The following is a 16985-nucleotide window of genomic DNA, read 5'->3' on the forward strand; positions in this document are numbered from 1 at the left end:
CTAATCCACCTGCCAATCACATTCATCTCAAACGTGTGACTAACGTCTAATCTGAAGACGTTGGCCTGCTTCCTCATGATGGCGGAAAAGAAAAGCGGCACTGACAAGATTTAATTCTGCATTTAACACCCGCACGTTAGCGTCTGTGCAAGACAGTGAAACATTTCATTTCGACAATCAAAGTAAATTATTTTAATTTGATCAGTTGTAAAACTACTTAGTAGACTGCTATTTAGCCACAGTCCACGTGGCGGACTAACGTAACAGCATACAATGGTCCAGTTTAGCAGAGGTTCGCTAGCGGAAACGGTAGTAACAGAACTGGAACGACCATGATTTCCAGTCATAGTCATGCGCCTCTAGGTCAACGAGTGTACAGTTTTACATTCAAGCTAAGCACAACAGCAGCTAGGAAAGCTCCTCAGAAACTGTAGGCTAAGGGACAGTGTTTTTGTGTGAACAGATGGGCTAGGACTCGAATATTACTAACAACCAAAAAGAGCTGTGCAGTGCCCTGATATTAGGCTTTATCTATCAGGGCACCGCACCGCTAATCATAATTATCATGTGTGATGGTGATGTGCCAATGCACAAAGATTTGAACAACTGATTCAGAATTAAAAAAACAACAACTTCCCAATTATTTCACACATGATGTGCTTTAGGCTACACCAAACCTCTAGCCCATATTATGTAAAGTGCTTTCCTTCAGTCAGAATAGGCTTTTAACCTGTCGGACTCATCTTTTAAAGCCTACATCTCAGACAGAGAATATTGCTGATTTATGGCTGATTCTTAAAAATAATTTAAGACTAAAAATATTAGAATTCAGTTTTAATGTAGGCTAAGGTTTAAACACAAGACATGGCTCAGACACAGGATGCCTGGAGAAAAGTAAAGCCTGTATGTGTTTGTCTGCTGTAAAGCACGGGCATGATGGGCTTGTTAATAGTTAATCTGAATTCCAGGCGAGGATGTGGCTGTGACACCAGCTCTTCTGCATGGGCCATGGCTCTAACAACTGAGGGAGGGGGAGGGGGGGGGCTTCCTAGGTGGTTGTTGCCGTGACAATTAGGCTTTCCCACTGGGTGTCGCGGACTTCTGTGCCTTAGTACAGGGCTTTATAAGCTTTCCATGAACCTCTCACGGCTTTAGCACAGTATCTATGCATACCATACATTTTTATGTAGATTAGTTGTTGTGCAGACTAGTATATAGGCCTACGTTAGGTGGTTGTATAACTAGTATTGCATTGAGTGAGTCCCATAAAATCTAAATAGTATTATACATTTTATATTCACACAGCTTGGACCTAGTTTTTTTTTTTTTTTTTTTTTTAAACAGGAACACCACTGCTGTGCTGCCCATATCATCCATACCAGTATGTAGGTCACGTTTGTAGTCTCTTCTGTGTGTACATTGTAATCTGACACACAAAGGCCTCCTCTGTTTGCTCCATGACAGTGCCATGTCAGAGAGGATGAATCAGGGAAATCATCATAGGTCTGCGTACAGTAAAGGCAATGAGTCTTTGTTACTTTTTTTGGGCAGAAATCCATGCATTACCATGCATGTTATTGCTGACAATTTGTAGAAATGTACATTATGCTTGAGTAAATAATACCCCAATTAACAAAACTTGTTAGAAATATTAATAAATCACTGTGAGAGGTAAAACTGAGATCATCTCTCATACTCAAGTTCAAATTCCATTTGTTCAATGGTTGTTTCGTGAATGGCTCTTAAAACACATTTAGAGAACATTTTAATTGCTATTTTTTAATTCTTAATTCTCCATTCTTTTTATTTTGGTGCTTGGTGGTAATGTTCCTTCTGGGCTGGTTTAAACCTTTTTGGGGGGTGCCAACAATTCCTCAGTACAACCATCAATTTATCTTATCTAGCTACTTAATAATTCATCAAGTCAGCCCTGACAAAGGAACTACTATCACTGAATGTTTTGCATAGGCTCAATACAATGTTTTCTTCATAATGCAAATGAATTTTTAGGAGGCATGTCCACCAGCCACACTTGACATACTGTAGGCCTACATCATAACTGAGGTAGGAAATTGTCAGATAATTTAAAAAAAAACACTAAAATGATCTGCTGGCATTGTAACAACAGATGAGCAGGGTTGCTTTAGCCAGGAAGGTCTAAAATAGAGGCTACATATAACCATGGGCATTAATATGCTTATACTCAGCGTTCCAGTTCATCCCAAAGGTGTTTGATGGGTGGATGTCAGTGCTCTTTGCAGGCCAGTCTAGTCATAGGAGAGAAACACTTTTGAATTAAACGTAATTTACAAAGCAATCGTATTGCACTAAAAGCTAATATTTTGTCAGTAGCAACCTACACCTGTCATCTGTCAAATACAGTTGCATTTTCAGCTTTGAACAAAACCGTTGAGGAATTATTACAGCAAAGGTGGGACGTGCATAATGTTTCATCTGTCCCTCCTGGTCAGGACAAAGGAAACAGCATGGGGGGGGGGGGAACGAATGAAACACAGCCATATCAAACTTTATTAAGCCATATAAACTTCCTACAACTTCAATATTTTACTTCATTATAAATGGTACTTCCAAAAGGTGTTATTTTAGATAGATTGTTGCAGGGCTAAACGTCTTTGTGAAGGTCTGTTAACAACTCATTGCCGTCATTGTAAAGCGTGTATGAAGCAGTTATTGAAATATTGTGTACTGAGGATGATTCTGCCGTTGTTATAGCTCAAACAGTACGTTTTTCCATTTACATCATGTTTCTATTTTGGAAAATGACATTTATATAGGTTTTTACGTGGATTAGACCAGTGATTCCCGAAGTGGGGGTCGCGACCCCAGGGGGGTCGCGAGCCCGAGAGGGGGGGTCGCGAGTTGATTTCCAGAAATAAAATAAAAATTTAAAAACGATTAGAAATAGCATGTTAGCCATGATTTTAACACAAGATAAAAAAAGTGGATAAATTAAAATAAACCAAGCAACTAAATAAAAAGGGAACAGCTGTTTTGATTTTCTTTCTTTCCGAGTAGCGGTCTCCAACATTAACACTACAACTGCCGGGATTCCAAAAACTGAAACGCAAGACTCTAAACTCTATAATTGTCATGATAAAAAACATATGCAATTTTAATGCAGGTACTGTGTTAGGATATCTTTAGAAAAACGAAATAACACCAAAATGTACAATTTAACGTGTTTATTATACACTGAGTTGCCCAGGTGTTCAATAACTCATAAACATGGCATAGTAGTAAAAAGTAATTATCATTCAATCTGAAAAATATGTATGTAAACATGCAATAAACACCTAAAAGTATTTTCTTTGAACATTTATAACCTAACCTAACCTGTCACTGCCTCCGTGTGGTGGTCTGCCGTGGTGCGCATTGCTCCCGGACCGCCGCTCCCCCCCACCCGGGGTCGGACCGCGCCCCGCTCCCTTTCCTCCTCTAAACTCGTGTCTCAGCTCCTCTGCCAGTTGCTGCCTGAACTTCCTCCGGACAATGTCCCTGCTGGTGCCCTCCTGGGAGAGGATGTGTGATTCCAGCCAGTTTGAGGTGTATAAAGTTGTATAAACACGTAGGCAGCCCCGGCCATCTAGCTCCGTGTCCGCTCCTTCCACAGAGCGAGCGCCCGGCGCTGCTCTGGTCCAGAGCGGAGTCCATCCCCGCCGTACTCATGGTGGTAGCCTGCGTTACCAACCGGGCTTTACCTTCGCCCCATCGCTGATGCCCACAGTTGTTAATCAGAACCGATTAAAACCAACACCACGAAATGCCGAATACGTTAAGGCCGAAATAGGTAAAAGGGATTTTTCTTTTTTTTGGCCTAGTGTGTAATGTATATAAAAACTATTTAAATTAAAATATAGAGCTTTTTAAATTGCTGTGCTCCAAAATATGCACATCCACCTCATTAGGTGAGATTAAGTTCAAATTAAAGTAATGAGTAAATTACTGTAGAATAATGTCATGGCTGTTGTGTTATTTTGTGTTGTCAATATGCTCATGTTTGGATACGCCTGTAGTGCGTGCGCGGTTGCGCGCAATGTTTATAGGGGGGGGGGGGGGGTCGCGAGTCACTTGCACCGTTACTTGGGGGTCGCGGGCTGAAAGTTTTGGGAACCCCTGGATTGACCACTGCACATCCAAATAACGCCCCACAGCCCGTCAGTCTCCATAGGATAATAACTGGCTTTTTTGTTCTAAAAAGCCTTTTAAAATGTCAATGACATCATACACATCGTACGACCGGAGGTACTGCTTTACGGCAAGCTCTGAGTCCCTTCCTTTTTTCTCTCTCGAGGAGGCGACCCCCCCCCCCCCACCACACACACACACACACACACAGTTTTGCTAATGTTTTAAAGACCACGCCAAAATATTCCCTGAGACATTGTGGTTTTTCTTCGGCTGCCATCAAGCGGGATCTCTGGTCGTAATCAGTCCTTCACTGACCAATCAGCATTCATTAGCAGAATGCTAGCGTGTTATGGGCAACGACTCAACCTGTAACAAATCGAAAGGACATACATACTTGTTCATTTACCTATAATCCATGTTGAACTTGCAAAAACTGCAATAAAATCTGAGATTTCTCAACAGTCAGGCAAAAGAGAGTCCCATTTGTTTTGCACCGCGATCACCCCCAGGGGAACGCTGATGGAACTGCAACCAAATTTGGTACAATGGGGCTTAATAGGGAGTGAACCGGCTTTCCATAGACAGGCTTTGGCAACAGATATCTGGCCAAAATAAGTGAAATCTGGCAGTATCACCGTCAGCAACAGAGCATTCCTGGAAGAGGAACATCATGGATAGAGAATAGGGTCAAGGAATCTTGACTATACTGTGTAACATATAAGCATATTTCAGTAATAACCCTGACAGTAAGTGTTCCAGACTTAGTGGATACCTTCTTTGATCTCAGTCAGTTGTGTTCCTCTTCAGTCGGCTTCCTTTGTGCGATTACTGATACATTATTCATTGATCTTTGTTTGTGGCGAGTGCATTGAGTGATTTGAGGTGACAGCTTGAGCAGGTCAGCTGGAGATTAATGCATAAGCATTTCAGTGCGTTAAAAGGAGATTTTGCTGTTTGATGCTTTTAATGAGTACATTACCTCATGATGAAGCACTTCCCACAGTGTGCTTGCATACGGCATACGGTGAAACCCTGTTGAACCAGTGCTGCTTCCCGTGACTCAGCATGTCTCAGAACACTGCAGCATTCAGCACTCAGCCTCCAGCAGCTACATCAATATTAATAAACAAAGGAAACAGATGCTGCTGGGATAGACACACCCTCATCAGAGATAGTAATGCTTAAGGCTGAATCCCATTTGTCTGTCTAACCATTACCCTTCCCCCTAGAAACCCAGTGGTAAGGGCTAGGGGTGAAAACATAACCCTATGAAATGCACAGTAACAAAGTCACTGACGTCATTTGATCATGAAACATGTTTACTTAATCAAACCGTAACAGAATCACAGAAACTCTCACTGTCTGTCTAACAGGGAGGACAACAAAGAACAGTCTTTGGAATCAATTTGAATAATTTTCAGATAAAGTAGATTGAACGTAAGGATGTAGAACTTTCCTCTTGATCCCAAAATATTTCATAAGGACTATTTCTTAAAAAGAAAGTAGTTCCAAATTGGAAACTGCTGATTGTGTATTTTGTGGAATTCCAATACATTGTTGGACATTGTTTCTGGAAAAAAATGTTGCTGCTGTTTTTTTATATTTATAAATTTAATTTCTTTGGCTGAAGTTATATTTTCCACTCGCATTGGATCTTTTTTGATATAGACTGTTTTGAATGTGAAAAAAAACACCAAAACAGATGGGCTACTAAATGGTCATCTCATATTTCCAGGTTACACCTTCTAAGTCATGAAGTCAATTCAATTATTTCTCTTGGAAAATGCAACCAGTGGCAAGTGCATATGCATTAAGGTGAATGATTGCTATCAGTATCGAATAAACAATATATGTAAGCCTACTGTATAATAAATGCCACCTTGATACTGTATGTACATTGTAAATCAGTGATTTCTGAAGGTTTAATGTTATGCTCCCCTTTGGAGCTGAAAATATATATAAGCACTTAAAAACATGAACTGCATAATACTAGGCTGTGGAATAATTATTAAGTCATTAAAAAAAAAAAAAAAAATCACATACGAACACGTAAACGCATTTTGAGGTCAGTAACGGACCAGCCCGGGGAATGGTCTTCCAGTGTGCAACTGGTGCTGTTATGTAGATACTGTGGGGAATGGGCTTATTGGGGTGGACAGGTGTTAGACAGGAACAGCTGGGCTCATGTAGCATGTCTGCCCAGAGAACCACTGATTCACTCTCATATCGGGTTACCGACTCCCCAGTGCCGCAGCATTCAGCTGTCTTACATTCTGCTGCAAACCACATCACTTTCAGGCCATACACACATCAAACTGCGATTGTTTGACTGCAGGTTACACCCTGAGCTGGCTTTGTAGAAGATGCTGGGAAATACAAAGGCTCACCTGAGAAAGAAGCAGAATGAAAGGAGTCTTTACAGAGATGTATCATTGAAGTCTAATTTGAATTTAGGCCACTGATAAAAGGAGATTTAAAAAAAATAAAAAAAATAAAAGAGTATTTAAACATAGGCTACATGAAATATGTAATCACTACAATATAACCAATAAAGCAAAACATCAAAATTGAGTTAATTCTAGAATTTCACTTTCTGTGTTACTACATAAAAACTTGTGTCTGCAATAGAGATGTATAAACATGTTTGATCATGTATAGTAAGAAGCAAATCATTTTGCTTTTACTGCACTCCGTTGTACAGAGACTTAACTTGACAGCTAAAGCAAAAAAAAGCTAGCCTTAGCAAAAGCTGAAATTAAGTTCATTGATTTTTGCATAGCTGTTTTCTGACTAAAGCTGCTATCTAAAGATTTTGAGGATCAGGCGTCTTTGTTATAGGTTTAGCTATTCCATCCAAATAAATGCGACATTAGCCCAGTCATTATGGAGACAAAACCCCAGCTAACCTCTCGTTACAGTTAACTAGGTCAGCAGAGTTACTGCCATCTTAGCTTCTGCCTTAAAAGGAAATCATACAATTAAGCCAATGGGAAATTTGAAATGTAAAATGCATTTAACTGTATTAAATTGCACATTAATTTATCAAATTAAATTTCTATAAATATTAGCTAATAGTACACTAACAGCCAGACACACGGCAAAACAGTTACGTTATGAAGCAAATTTTAAGATGGGCAAGAAATCACATAGACAACCTATTTTATTGTAGATATTGCATTTCCACATTACCTAAAGAATATCCAAAGGCAGCATATCTCCATTACATTAATATTATGTGGGCTATGGGGGTGAAATGATCAGCCTAAAATAATAATCTATGTATTTCTATCTGTTCCACAAAACAGTCAACCTTTTTACCTTCAACCCCCCTGCTTATGTAGGGTGGAATATAGCTCCTTTTGTAGGGAGGAATACATGAATAAAGGAATGAGAGCCTCCCATTGACAACAGGAAATGTAGATGAATATGACAAATCTGTGTCAAACTGCATTATAGGCATATAGCTTATATGGTTCTATAAGTAAGGCCACATTTGCCATAAACCAATATTTAGAGTGTAAAAACTGTATATTTGCCCTGCTTTTAAAAAAGGTTATAGAGGGAGAAATGCATCCTTACATTGATTTTTTTCCCCATGCGTTAGGTTTCTTTAAGAGAGCTGTGTCTGTTTGGCTGCTCTCCAGAGACTTCGAGCCAGGAAGTCCATTTGATGCTAATACAGCCAGACAGTCACCAGCAGGCTATGCACAGCCACAGCCCCACAGTGTACAGCGTGGTCCAGGGGAAGTCCACGATGCATCTGCCCATCCTGCTAACACAGGATATCACGTTACAAAAACACTACATAATGTTGGGGCATAGCAGCAGGCCCAGCTGGCTGCAACTCATTATACTGTACCATACTGTTGTGTATAGATTGTATATAACATAAGCTGTTTTGACTAACTTAGTGCGTTGCATGTAGCATGACAGCATTATCATACTATGTATAAATCATCAACATGTAATCAGCAAAAAGGCTGGCCGTCTCTAATGACCTTAAGACTGCATTGCAGAGTTAGATAGGCGGTGGCTGACGGAAAAATCATTTCTGTCATGGTAAAACGAAAAGGGGGAGGGATCGTGAAGTAACAGGCTTTATGGGAAATGTGGTTTTAATTAGAGACTCAAAATTCAGAGGGGGTACGCTGTCTCTCTGCAATACAGTGATTGCCAGGAAGATCAGTTACTTTGAACTTTTGTTGTCCCTCTTCTCTGGAATAAACTACCAGATTAAAGTAGGTCTGTCACAGCTGTCTCTAGGTTTAAAGGCTAACTTTAGAATTTTTTTAACCTGGACCCTATGTTTTTGTATCTAAGTGACTGACGGAAACAATACATTTTTTTATTTTTAAATTGGTCCAATACTAGACAAAACAAGGTGTAATGTTACATTATTGAGCACCTTCAATTTACCTCCAGTAAAAGTGCTGTTTTGGCCACTGACACGCTCAGATTATTGTTCTAAGTGACTAGCAACATTATGGAAATGATCCATACAGATAGACCTTTTTGTTAAAGAATAAGATTATTTTGCTCCATTGTAACATGTAGAAACCCCAAAATGTATATTGTGAAACTGACCAGACTGTTTAAACAGTAAGTCTATCACCATAAAACACTACATTCAAAGTCGATAGGAACAAAATACAAAATTATGAAAAGTCTTGATTTGTCTTTCCACTGCGCCACAATCGCCACTCTGGCTCGGTTGAAATAAACTTAATTCACTCACTTACATATGGAAATATGCTGACTTTATACACGCTAAAAGTATTGTTTATTTAAATGGAGTGTGGTGAGTTTGGCGATGGCCATTTCTGGCTGTTTCTAGTTCAACAAAAGTGATCTTGTTCTTCAACAAAAAGTTCTCTCTCTGTACGGATACTTTACATAATGTCACACAGGCACTTATGACAATGGGAGCCTGTCAGCGGCCCTTTTAAAAAGCCCTTTTAGTAGACAGAATTTGATGGTGTGCATTTGCCCTATAGGGTTACATTACAGTCTGGTTGGCAGCTACCGGTTAAAGCGTCCCAGCTAAATACGGGATCAATCTTAAAGATGTTTGTTAACATAAGACACCAACGCATTGGGAAATACAGAAATTACCTTTTCAGCAATGGATTACGACAATTTTATATGTCACATTAAACCGACAGTAAAATGTAGTGAAATTCAGTCTGCATTTAACCCATCCTAAACAATAGGAGCAGTGGACACATACAAATACAGCACCCAAGGAGCAACTCTTGGTTCAGTGTCTTGCTCAAGGACACCTTGACATGTGGCTGGAGGAGGCCAGGATCAAACCACCAACCTTGTGGTTGGGAGCCGGTCATCTGTACACTCTGAGCCACATGCCATCTCGCTTGTGATTACATTAGAGCTAAGGGGTGTTCAGCCTGACGTGAAGCATAAGTGTGCATTACTGCAGGTTACCAATGCCATTGAAAGATTATTTGCTGTGTTCGGATCAAATGATTTCTATATATCATTAAGGTTTACTGACAAGGAATGTATGCATCCCAAAACCTGAGCTGGTACAAGTTGTGTATTTCTCAAAACCAATCCCAATAGTCTTTTGAGGCACAGGATGTTCCAGACGCAACAATAGCGGATTTTGAACATTTGCACCCTGAAAGGGAAAACATCAGATAAAATTTTAAGTTAACAATAAAGTGAGCTATTGAAATGAGCAGGATACATGGTCAAACATCACCATGTGTACTTCGCCCATAGTAAATCCCTGCCAATCGGTCCCAAAACATCCCAGTTAGAAATTTATTAAAAGAACCAATCAGGCCTGCCTTATTTTGCTGTCTAAATTTTCTTCCCAACTTGCCATGTGGGGCACCGTCATGCCAGTGCCCCCTTTGTATGCTTCCATTTGGTAGCATGTTAGCTCTGAGGCTGATATTTCCTTTATAAAAAAGGGATTTTGAGAAAAGGCAACATCCAGAGAGCAGAAGGCGAGGGACAATGCCCAACATTCGGCCCTCAGGTTTCATCCTGAAAATATACTTTGTTGATCCAGACTAGGATTAAGGTGGTCATCAAATCCAGATACGATCAGACAGACAATTGTATGTTCAGTGTCCTCCATAGCCAGCAACCCTCTCAGTGCATACATACCTTGAAATGATCATGAGTTTAATCCTTACAGGAAACATGTGTTACTGTGATCACACCTGTGACCCTGCGATAATGGACAGGTTTTCCCAGCATGCCATCCTGCTCCTTAAACCTGGACAGAGGACAATAGGCAAAACAGGCAGACAGAATACATCCATTCTTATTAGTACAACTTACTCCTTATACATCTCATTTTGGCGTTTGGTCAGTTTCTACTTCTCTGTGTGGTTAGCACATAATGCAGCCCTACTTTTCAGACATCGAAAATAGACTGGAGAGGCAGTGATCAAATGGGCTACAGTTCCATAGAATGCCTTATAGAAAGTTGTAAACAAGTCAGTGCTTATACTATATTTCTGCTTTAGATTTTAAGTTGTGGCAACATTCTAAATATATATGAGTACAATATTTATATACCAATTAAAAACTGATTTTCTTCTTCTTCTAATCTGAAAACAGCCACTAATCCTGAAGGTTATTGTGTGGCTGGTTATCATTCTTGGTTATGGCAAATTAAGTCAGGGTGTGTCATGTCATATAGCCTAGTTCACAATACCAGTATTTTTGTAAAATCAAGATATGAAATGAAAAATCATATTGTGATGGTGGCAATATTTCAACTTGACAAAATTGCCTGTAAATTTGACAACTGTGACAGATGTGCACTTTGTTGTACTTTTTATATTTCATAAAGAATCTGACTGACAAATTAGGAACGGAGATATCTTTGTTCTAACTGAACATTTGAAGGCAAACGGTTAATGTTTTGCTGACATATAAAACTATATCCCTTATTTTGTTGCAATTGTATGTTCTTGAAATGGATTTAAAAACATTTAATAGTTTGTCATGTTATCATTAAACAGTTTTAAATCTCTTTAAATCACTGATAAAATAAACCGTGCTTTAGCTTGTTACGTACGTTTTTCGAACTGATTAGGTTTCCAACTCATAAGCAGGTCCTTTCCAGAAGATACATTCTGTGGTGTTATGCTGCCACATAGTGGTACCTTTTGGAATTATTTTTACATGGACCACAGATTCCACAGCAGCTCAAGCTACTTCCTGTACACTTTGTTGAAAACAAAAAACAAATCCATGGTGCAACTTTAAAGTTACTTGTTTGTTTTTTTAGCTACAAAAGTAGCAATTATTGATTTTGAAATTAAGTAAACATCATTTTTGATATTTAAAAAAAAAAGAGTCATGGAATTGTTTTTTTTTTTTTTTTTACATTCTTTGCATATGATATGACGAGTAACACAGTGGTGCAGTGTCTCTTGCCCCACTGTCAGCTGGGATTGGCTCCAGCTTCGTGCAACCCTCTAAAGGTTCCCCAGTTACACATAATGGATAGGTGATGAGCAATTTGGCATTCTTTTGATTAGTTTTAGTGACAAATTAAATGACTAACCAAGTTAAAGTGTGGTTGGTTGCGCTGGATCCCGCTATGGAGTGTGTTTCACAATGATTATATTTTTTAAATGGAGTGAAGTGGGTTAGGCGATAGCGATTTTGGTGGAGTTTCCTGTTAAAAAAGAAAAAAAAAAAAAATCTTGCTCTAACAAAAAGGCCTCTGTAGGGATCGTAGTGGCAATCTGTTCACAAAAATGCCACTGCAGGGAATCTGAAGCCCTTTCTAACTCTTACTGGTGCAAATGAGGTCCACCGTCGCCGTACAGTTAATCCTTTATTTCATAAATATATTCATAAACACAAAAAGACTGACTTGAAAGATTAAGACGAGCAGACAAGATCTAGCTCACACAGCTGAGGTTGAAAAACTGTGTCTTCCAAGATCCAGATTGCTACCTCCCCCTCACCTGTGAGTCCCTTTCTAACCTCTGATTAGCACTTACACACAGGTGGCAGGTGACATAAAGAACAAACCATTCACACAGACCTACCACCCACATACACACTACACACATGCAGCATATGTCCAAATTAGCTACAACTCACCGGCCCCTAATATTGCTGTATAAAAACATAATTTGCCACATTAATGGTGAAGCCAATGACAGTCAATAATGTCAATAGTGCAAATGTGGAAATAACCTCAAGGTTAGGTTTCAGCTTTACAAATCAACCTCCAGCAGAAGACAGATCTTTCAAGACTTGGACCGTACCCGTCCCTGTGTGTCTGGAAAGGTCTGTAACACTTTTCCTAACAGCCACGTTCCACGAGGGACAACAGAGTCCACCACAAGAACAATGTCCCCTGAAACAATGCTCCTCTTGCCCTTTTTAATGTATACATTCTAGCATTCCTGTAGAAGCGGTATTACTCCCCAACCCATCTGTGCCAGAAAAACGAGAAACTGAACCTGCCTCCATTGCCATCTGGTGTACAAATCACTTGTGTGGAAAACGTACTGGAGGTAGAGCAGATTTTCCTGTTAACGAGAAATTGGGAGTCAGGGGTTCCAAACAATTGGGATCATCTGAAGTTTTTGTGAGTGGCCGTTCATTAAGGATAGCTTCCACCTCACACTGAAGAGTTTGCATCCTTCGTCATCCGATTTGCTGATGAAGTACTGAATTCAACACCTTCCTAATGTACTTTAGCACAGTTGTGCTATCCATCCAGAAGATTTAACTTTGCAGCTGTAGTTACAACTCTACAGTTTGACTCCAATTTGTGACCCTCTTCACACAGCAGACAGGACACCCTTATTGGTTCATCAGGTAAGTTTCTCTCATTTTGCATTTGAGTCACAGGTTTAGAATTGACCGCTGCTACAGAAGTTGCAACACTGCTTCCTTTAAAGCATACTTGTGAGACTTTGTTTCCTTCTTTATACTTCAGTGTTGAGGTATGTGTCCTGAATGTTTCCAAAGAGTGGATTGGAAGCAACAGACACTTGTCTTTCAATTAGGTTGACAATCAGTGAAACCTGCTTTGTGACTGGGCTTCTCCTGCAGCTCAGTGTTTCCCCTCAATTTACAGTATATGGTAGCTTAAACAATAGCATGCATATTGGATGGAATATTCATCTCTGACATGTAGCTGATGTCCTCCGTAGCATTACACCAGACACGCCAAAACAAAGCTCCAGTGTTTTCTGATTTTATTTATGGCCATCCAAGAGCTTTCTCCATTTATGCAGTGGAAATTTGTTACTCATTTCCAAAGCGTTCTTGTAAAAGGTCCCTTGCTCTTTTATATCCTCTGTCTGGTGGCATGTGTTGACAGCTCTTAACCAGCTCTCTATGTTGTTCTTTGGTATACTACTCCAAAAAGGTATGAACAGTATATGCTGCTAGCACCCTTTCCTTCCACTCCATGCACAAATGCTCTAATAAATGTGCTGTACTCAGCAGGATCTTTGTCAAAAAGGTGGGTACATCCCATAGAGGAAATGATAATGAAGAATGTTGTTGCACTAGTAGAGCTGTCAGTTCATTTTGTTGTTGCATGATGGAAAGAAGATTGCCTTGGTCCAAATGAGCTTGCATCAGGTCAACACACTGGATGGGTTCCTTTGTGTGATGTGTTGGACGATGTTCCCCTGAAACCTTTGAGGCTTGCATGGTTGGGGATTCAGAACATGAGCTTTTGATCCAACATGCTCTTGAAAAGGTCGCCTTGTGTTTTGCTCCCATTGATTTGGCAGTTTTGTCGCCTCCTATTGGTGGAAGATTAAACTGGAGTCTTGTGGCTATGTCTCCATTAGCCCTGCAGCATTGCTTCCACCTGTTGGTGGACGATTGAACTGTTTCAATCTTTTGGATGTGCCTCCATTGGCATTGCATTGGTGCTGCCTCCGGTTGGTGTATGATTGAATTGATGCTTTAAACTTTGTGGAAATAATTTCATACAAAATTAATGGATTATATTCACCACAAGTTAAAAAAATTATATAAAAATAATGTAACCCTTGTCTGTCCGTCATACAAAACAAATACAATTCCAATAAATTGTGAAAGAAATGTGTTGTTGGAGTTTTTCTTTGTTAAAAACATTCATAATTAGTTTTTAGACAACTACTTATTTTAGGGGCGACTAAATCCATATTTAAAATCAAGCAATTAAATGTTATACATTTTGAGATTTTATGAAGTTAAAATCCCTCATTTCTAGGCTAAAAAAAAAAAAGAAAAAAAAATGAAACTGTAGGAGCTCTAAAAATAATTTGGTCCATAGTTCCAGGCAGGGACCGACATATTTGAGTACAGGGCATCACCTGCTACACGAGTACTGAAAATCAAACATTTTTACTGTATACTATGAGATTTTTGGAAGCAAAGTCCCATGCTTCTGCTGTTAAATGACAAAAAATATGAAACTGGTGGAGCTCTAAAAAGAATTTGCGCCATAGGCCTACAGGACATCTTTGACTAAATACTGAACAAACATTTGTGTGGCTTAAATGAATGGCTACATAAATTTGAGAGACTCATAATACTGCTCTGTAATTATAGGAATTTTCATTAAATGACATCTCTGAAGTTGTGATTTTCCAAAAATTTGTAGAAAATAGCTTTATCTGAACTGCAATCGGCATCTTTTTCTAGCATGATAGGCTTGGTGATACACATTTACAAATATGAAAGCTGTTAATAGAAGGAATTGAATAAAGACTGCTCATTGTGACTTCTGTGCATATTTATACTTAGATGCAACAGGTACAACAATACTGTGTTGGAACATATTTGTTTCTTTGAGAACATTATTTAAGCCAAACATACCATAACATACCATAAGAGAAGTCAACAACAACTCCCAAAATGCTTAAAACAATTTAAGCTAAACATACAATGAGCGAACAAAACTACAACTGCCAAGATGCATTGCAGCATGTCAATCAAAGAGTTAAGACGATATTTGCTACTGTAACTGCTTGCGCATAGTTACATTTGTGAATTTAGGTGTCTGTGGTCCCCTCTCAAAGAACAGGGAACAGCATAGTCATCCACCACAGTGAGCTACGGACACTTAGACCTCATACTGGCTTACAGGCGAGGCAAGTTGTCCTTGTAGAACAGAAGCAATTATACGGAAAAAACAACAAACAACATTATTCTGCTAGCACATGAAGACCACAGTGGTTGTTGATTAATTGAAATGATTCACTATTTATAAGAAGTGTTATTAAGTGCAACCACAATTAAATATGGACTTAAAAGGCATTGCATGTAGTTTGTACACTTGCGAACAAATACACAAGTAAACTAGTTTTCCAGTTATATCAGCTGCATGTCTGGTTGTAATGGTCATAAATTTAAATTCATTTCTTGTCTGTCAAATATCTCCCAAGATTATTGAGAATCTCTTCCATCACACTGTCAACGACCTCAATTTTGGGAGAAGAATTTAAATTCTCAATCATTACATAGCTGTTGTGATCATCTTTGAGAAGAGAGAAGTGGTAAGAAGGAACAGTTTATCCAGGTTGAGTGGTCTTTCTGTTGTGTAGACATTCAGATGTTTCATTGTTAGCTAATAAACAATGTTTGTGTGACTGTGTGTACAACATAAAGAAGCAAATACGATTGAATAACTAAAAAAGAAGCAATAAAAACATTCCAAAAAATTTAATAATTTTGGATGTGTTACAGACCAACTTTGACAACTACGAAGCAATAGTGTCTTTTGTGAACTTTTGTGTTTCTGGTTAGTAGTGACTCTGTATTTTTATGAATTCTTTTCATGAGATTGTGAATCATTTGGGAATAATAATTTATATGGTTCTTGTGTTTTCAGTACAACGACAAGCAGCGTGTATTTGTCCTATAACTCCACAGAGCTGACAGACTCCAACCATGCTGCAAAAAGATTGAGGTATGCCATTTTTTTACTAAGTAGATTGAATCCATTCCCTAATCATTTTGTCGTCACAATATAAGTCTTGGTAGTAAAAGGAACCTTAGTTTAGAAGCAATGGTCAGTAACAGACTAACAATAATTGGCCGCTGGTCATGAAACACAACACATAAAGCAGATTTACAAAAAGGAAACAGGCTGGACAAAAGTAAAGCAAAATTGGTAAGAAAAAAAAAAAAAAAAAGGATTGGTTGTATGACATCAGTTACATGTAAAGGGGAATGGACTATGAATTTGGAGCAGGTCTGGGGATTTGGTAACAGGAATGCTCATGAAAGTTTGATCTCCGGAAAATATGAGGGTACGCGTCAATTCCCTCACTTGTATCTTTTTTTTTTGCATATGTATCCTTCTAACCTTAAGATGAAGACATCCAAAGAATAGAATAGGAAACACATTTTTACTAAACATAACATCTCCGGCACCACCATATCCGGCACATCAAAAGTGTGTCATCAGTTCCTGACGACAGAGAAACAGCTGGATCTCTTGTACAATCTAAAAAAAGAACCGTCACTTGGCAATTTATTTTGTTATGGAGTGACATAGTTGTTGGACCCTGCAACCACTGAGTGCTGATTAATCTTAGCACAGTCTGAAAAATGTAGATGGTTCAGACATTGCTATGGTAATGCTTGACATGGAAATAGACTCCTGCTCTTTAAAACACAATTTTATTTACATTATTTTAAAAATTAATATTACAATAATATTATATTGTGTCATTATTTCATTTTGTGAGTATGACAATGATCTCACTGTATCAAGAGTGAAGGCCTGGCCAGTGACTTCATGCCAACCTTAGTGAATATGTTATTAACAGATTGTCTTAACCTTTTTTACCCTGTGTGCCAAACTTACAATTTAGCGTGTC

Source organism: Etheostoma spectabile, chromosome 5, assembly GCF_008692095.1.
Source record: "Etheostoma spectabile isolate EspeVRDwgs_2016 chromosome 5, UIUC_Espe_1.0, whole genome shotgun sequence".
Lineage (NCBI taxonomy): Eukaryota > Metazoa > Chordata > Actinopteri > Perciformes > Percidae > Etheostoma > Etheostoma spectabile.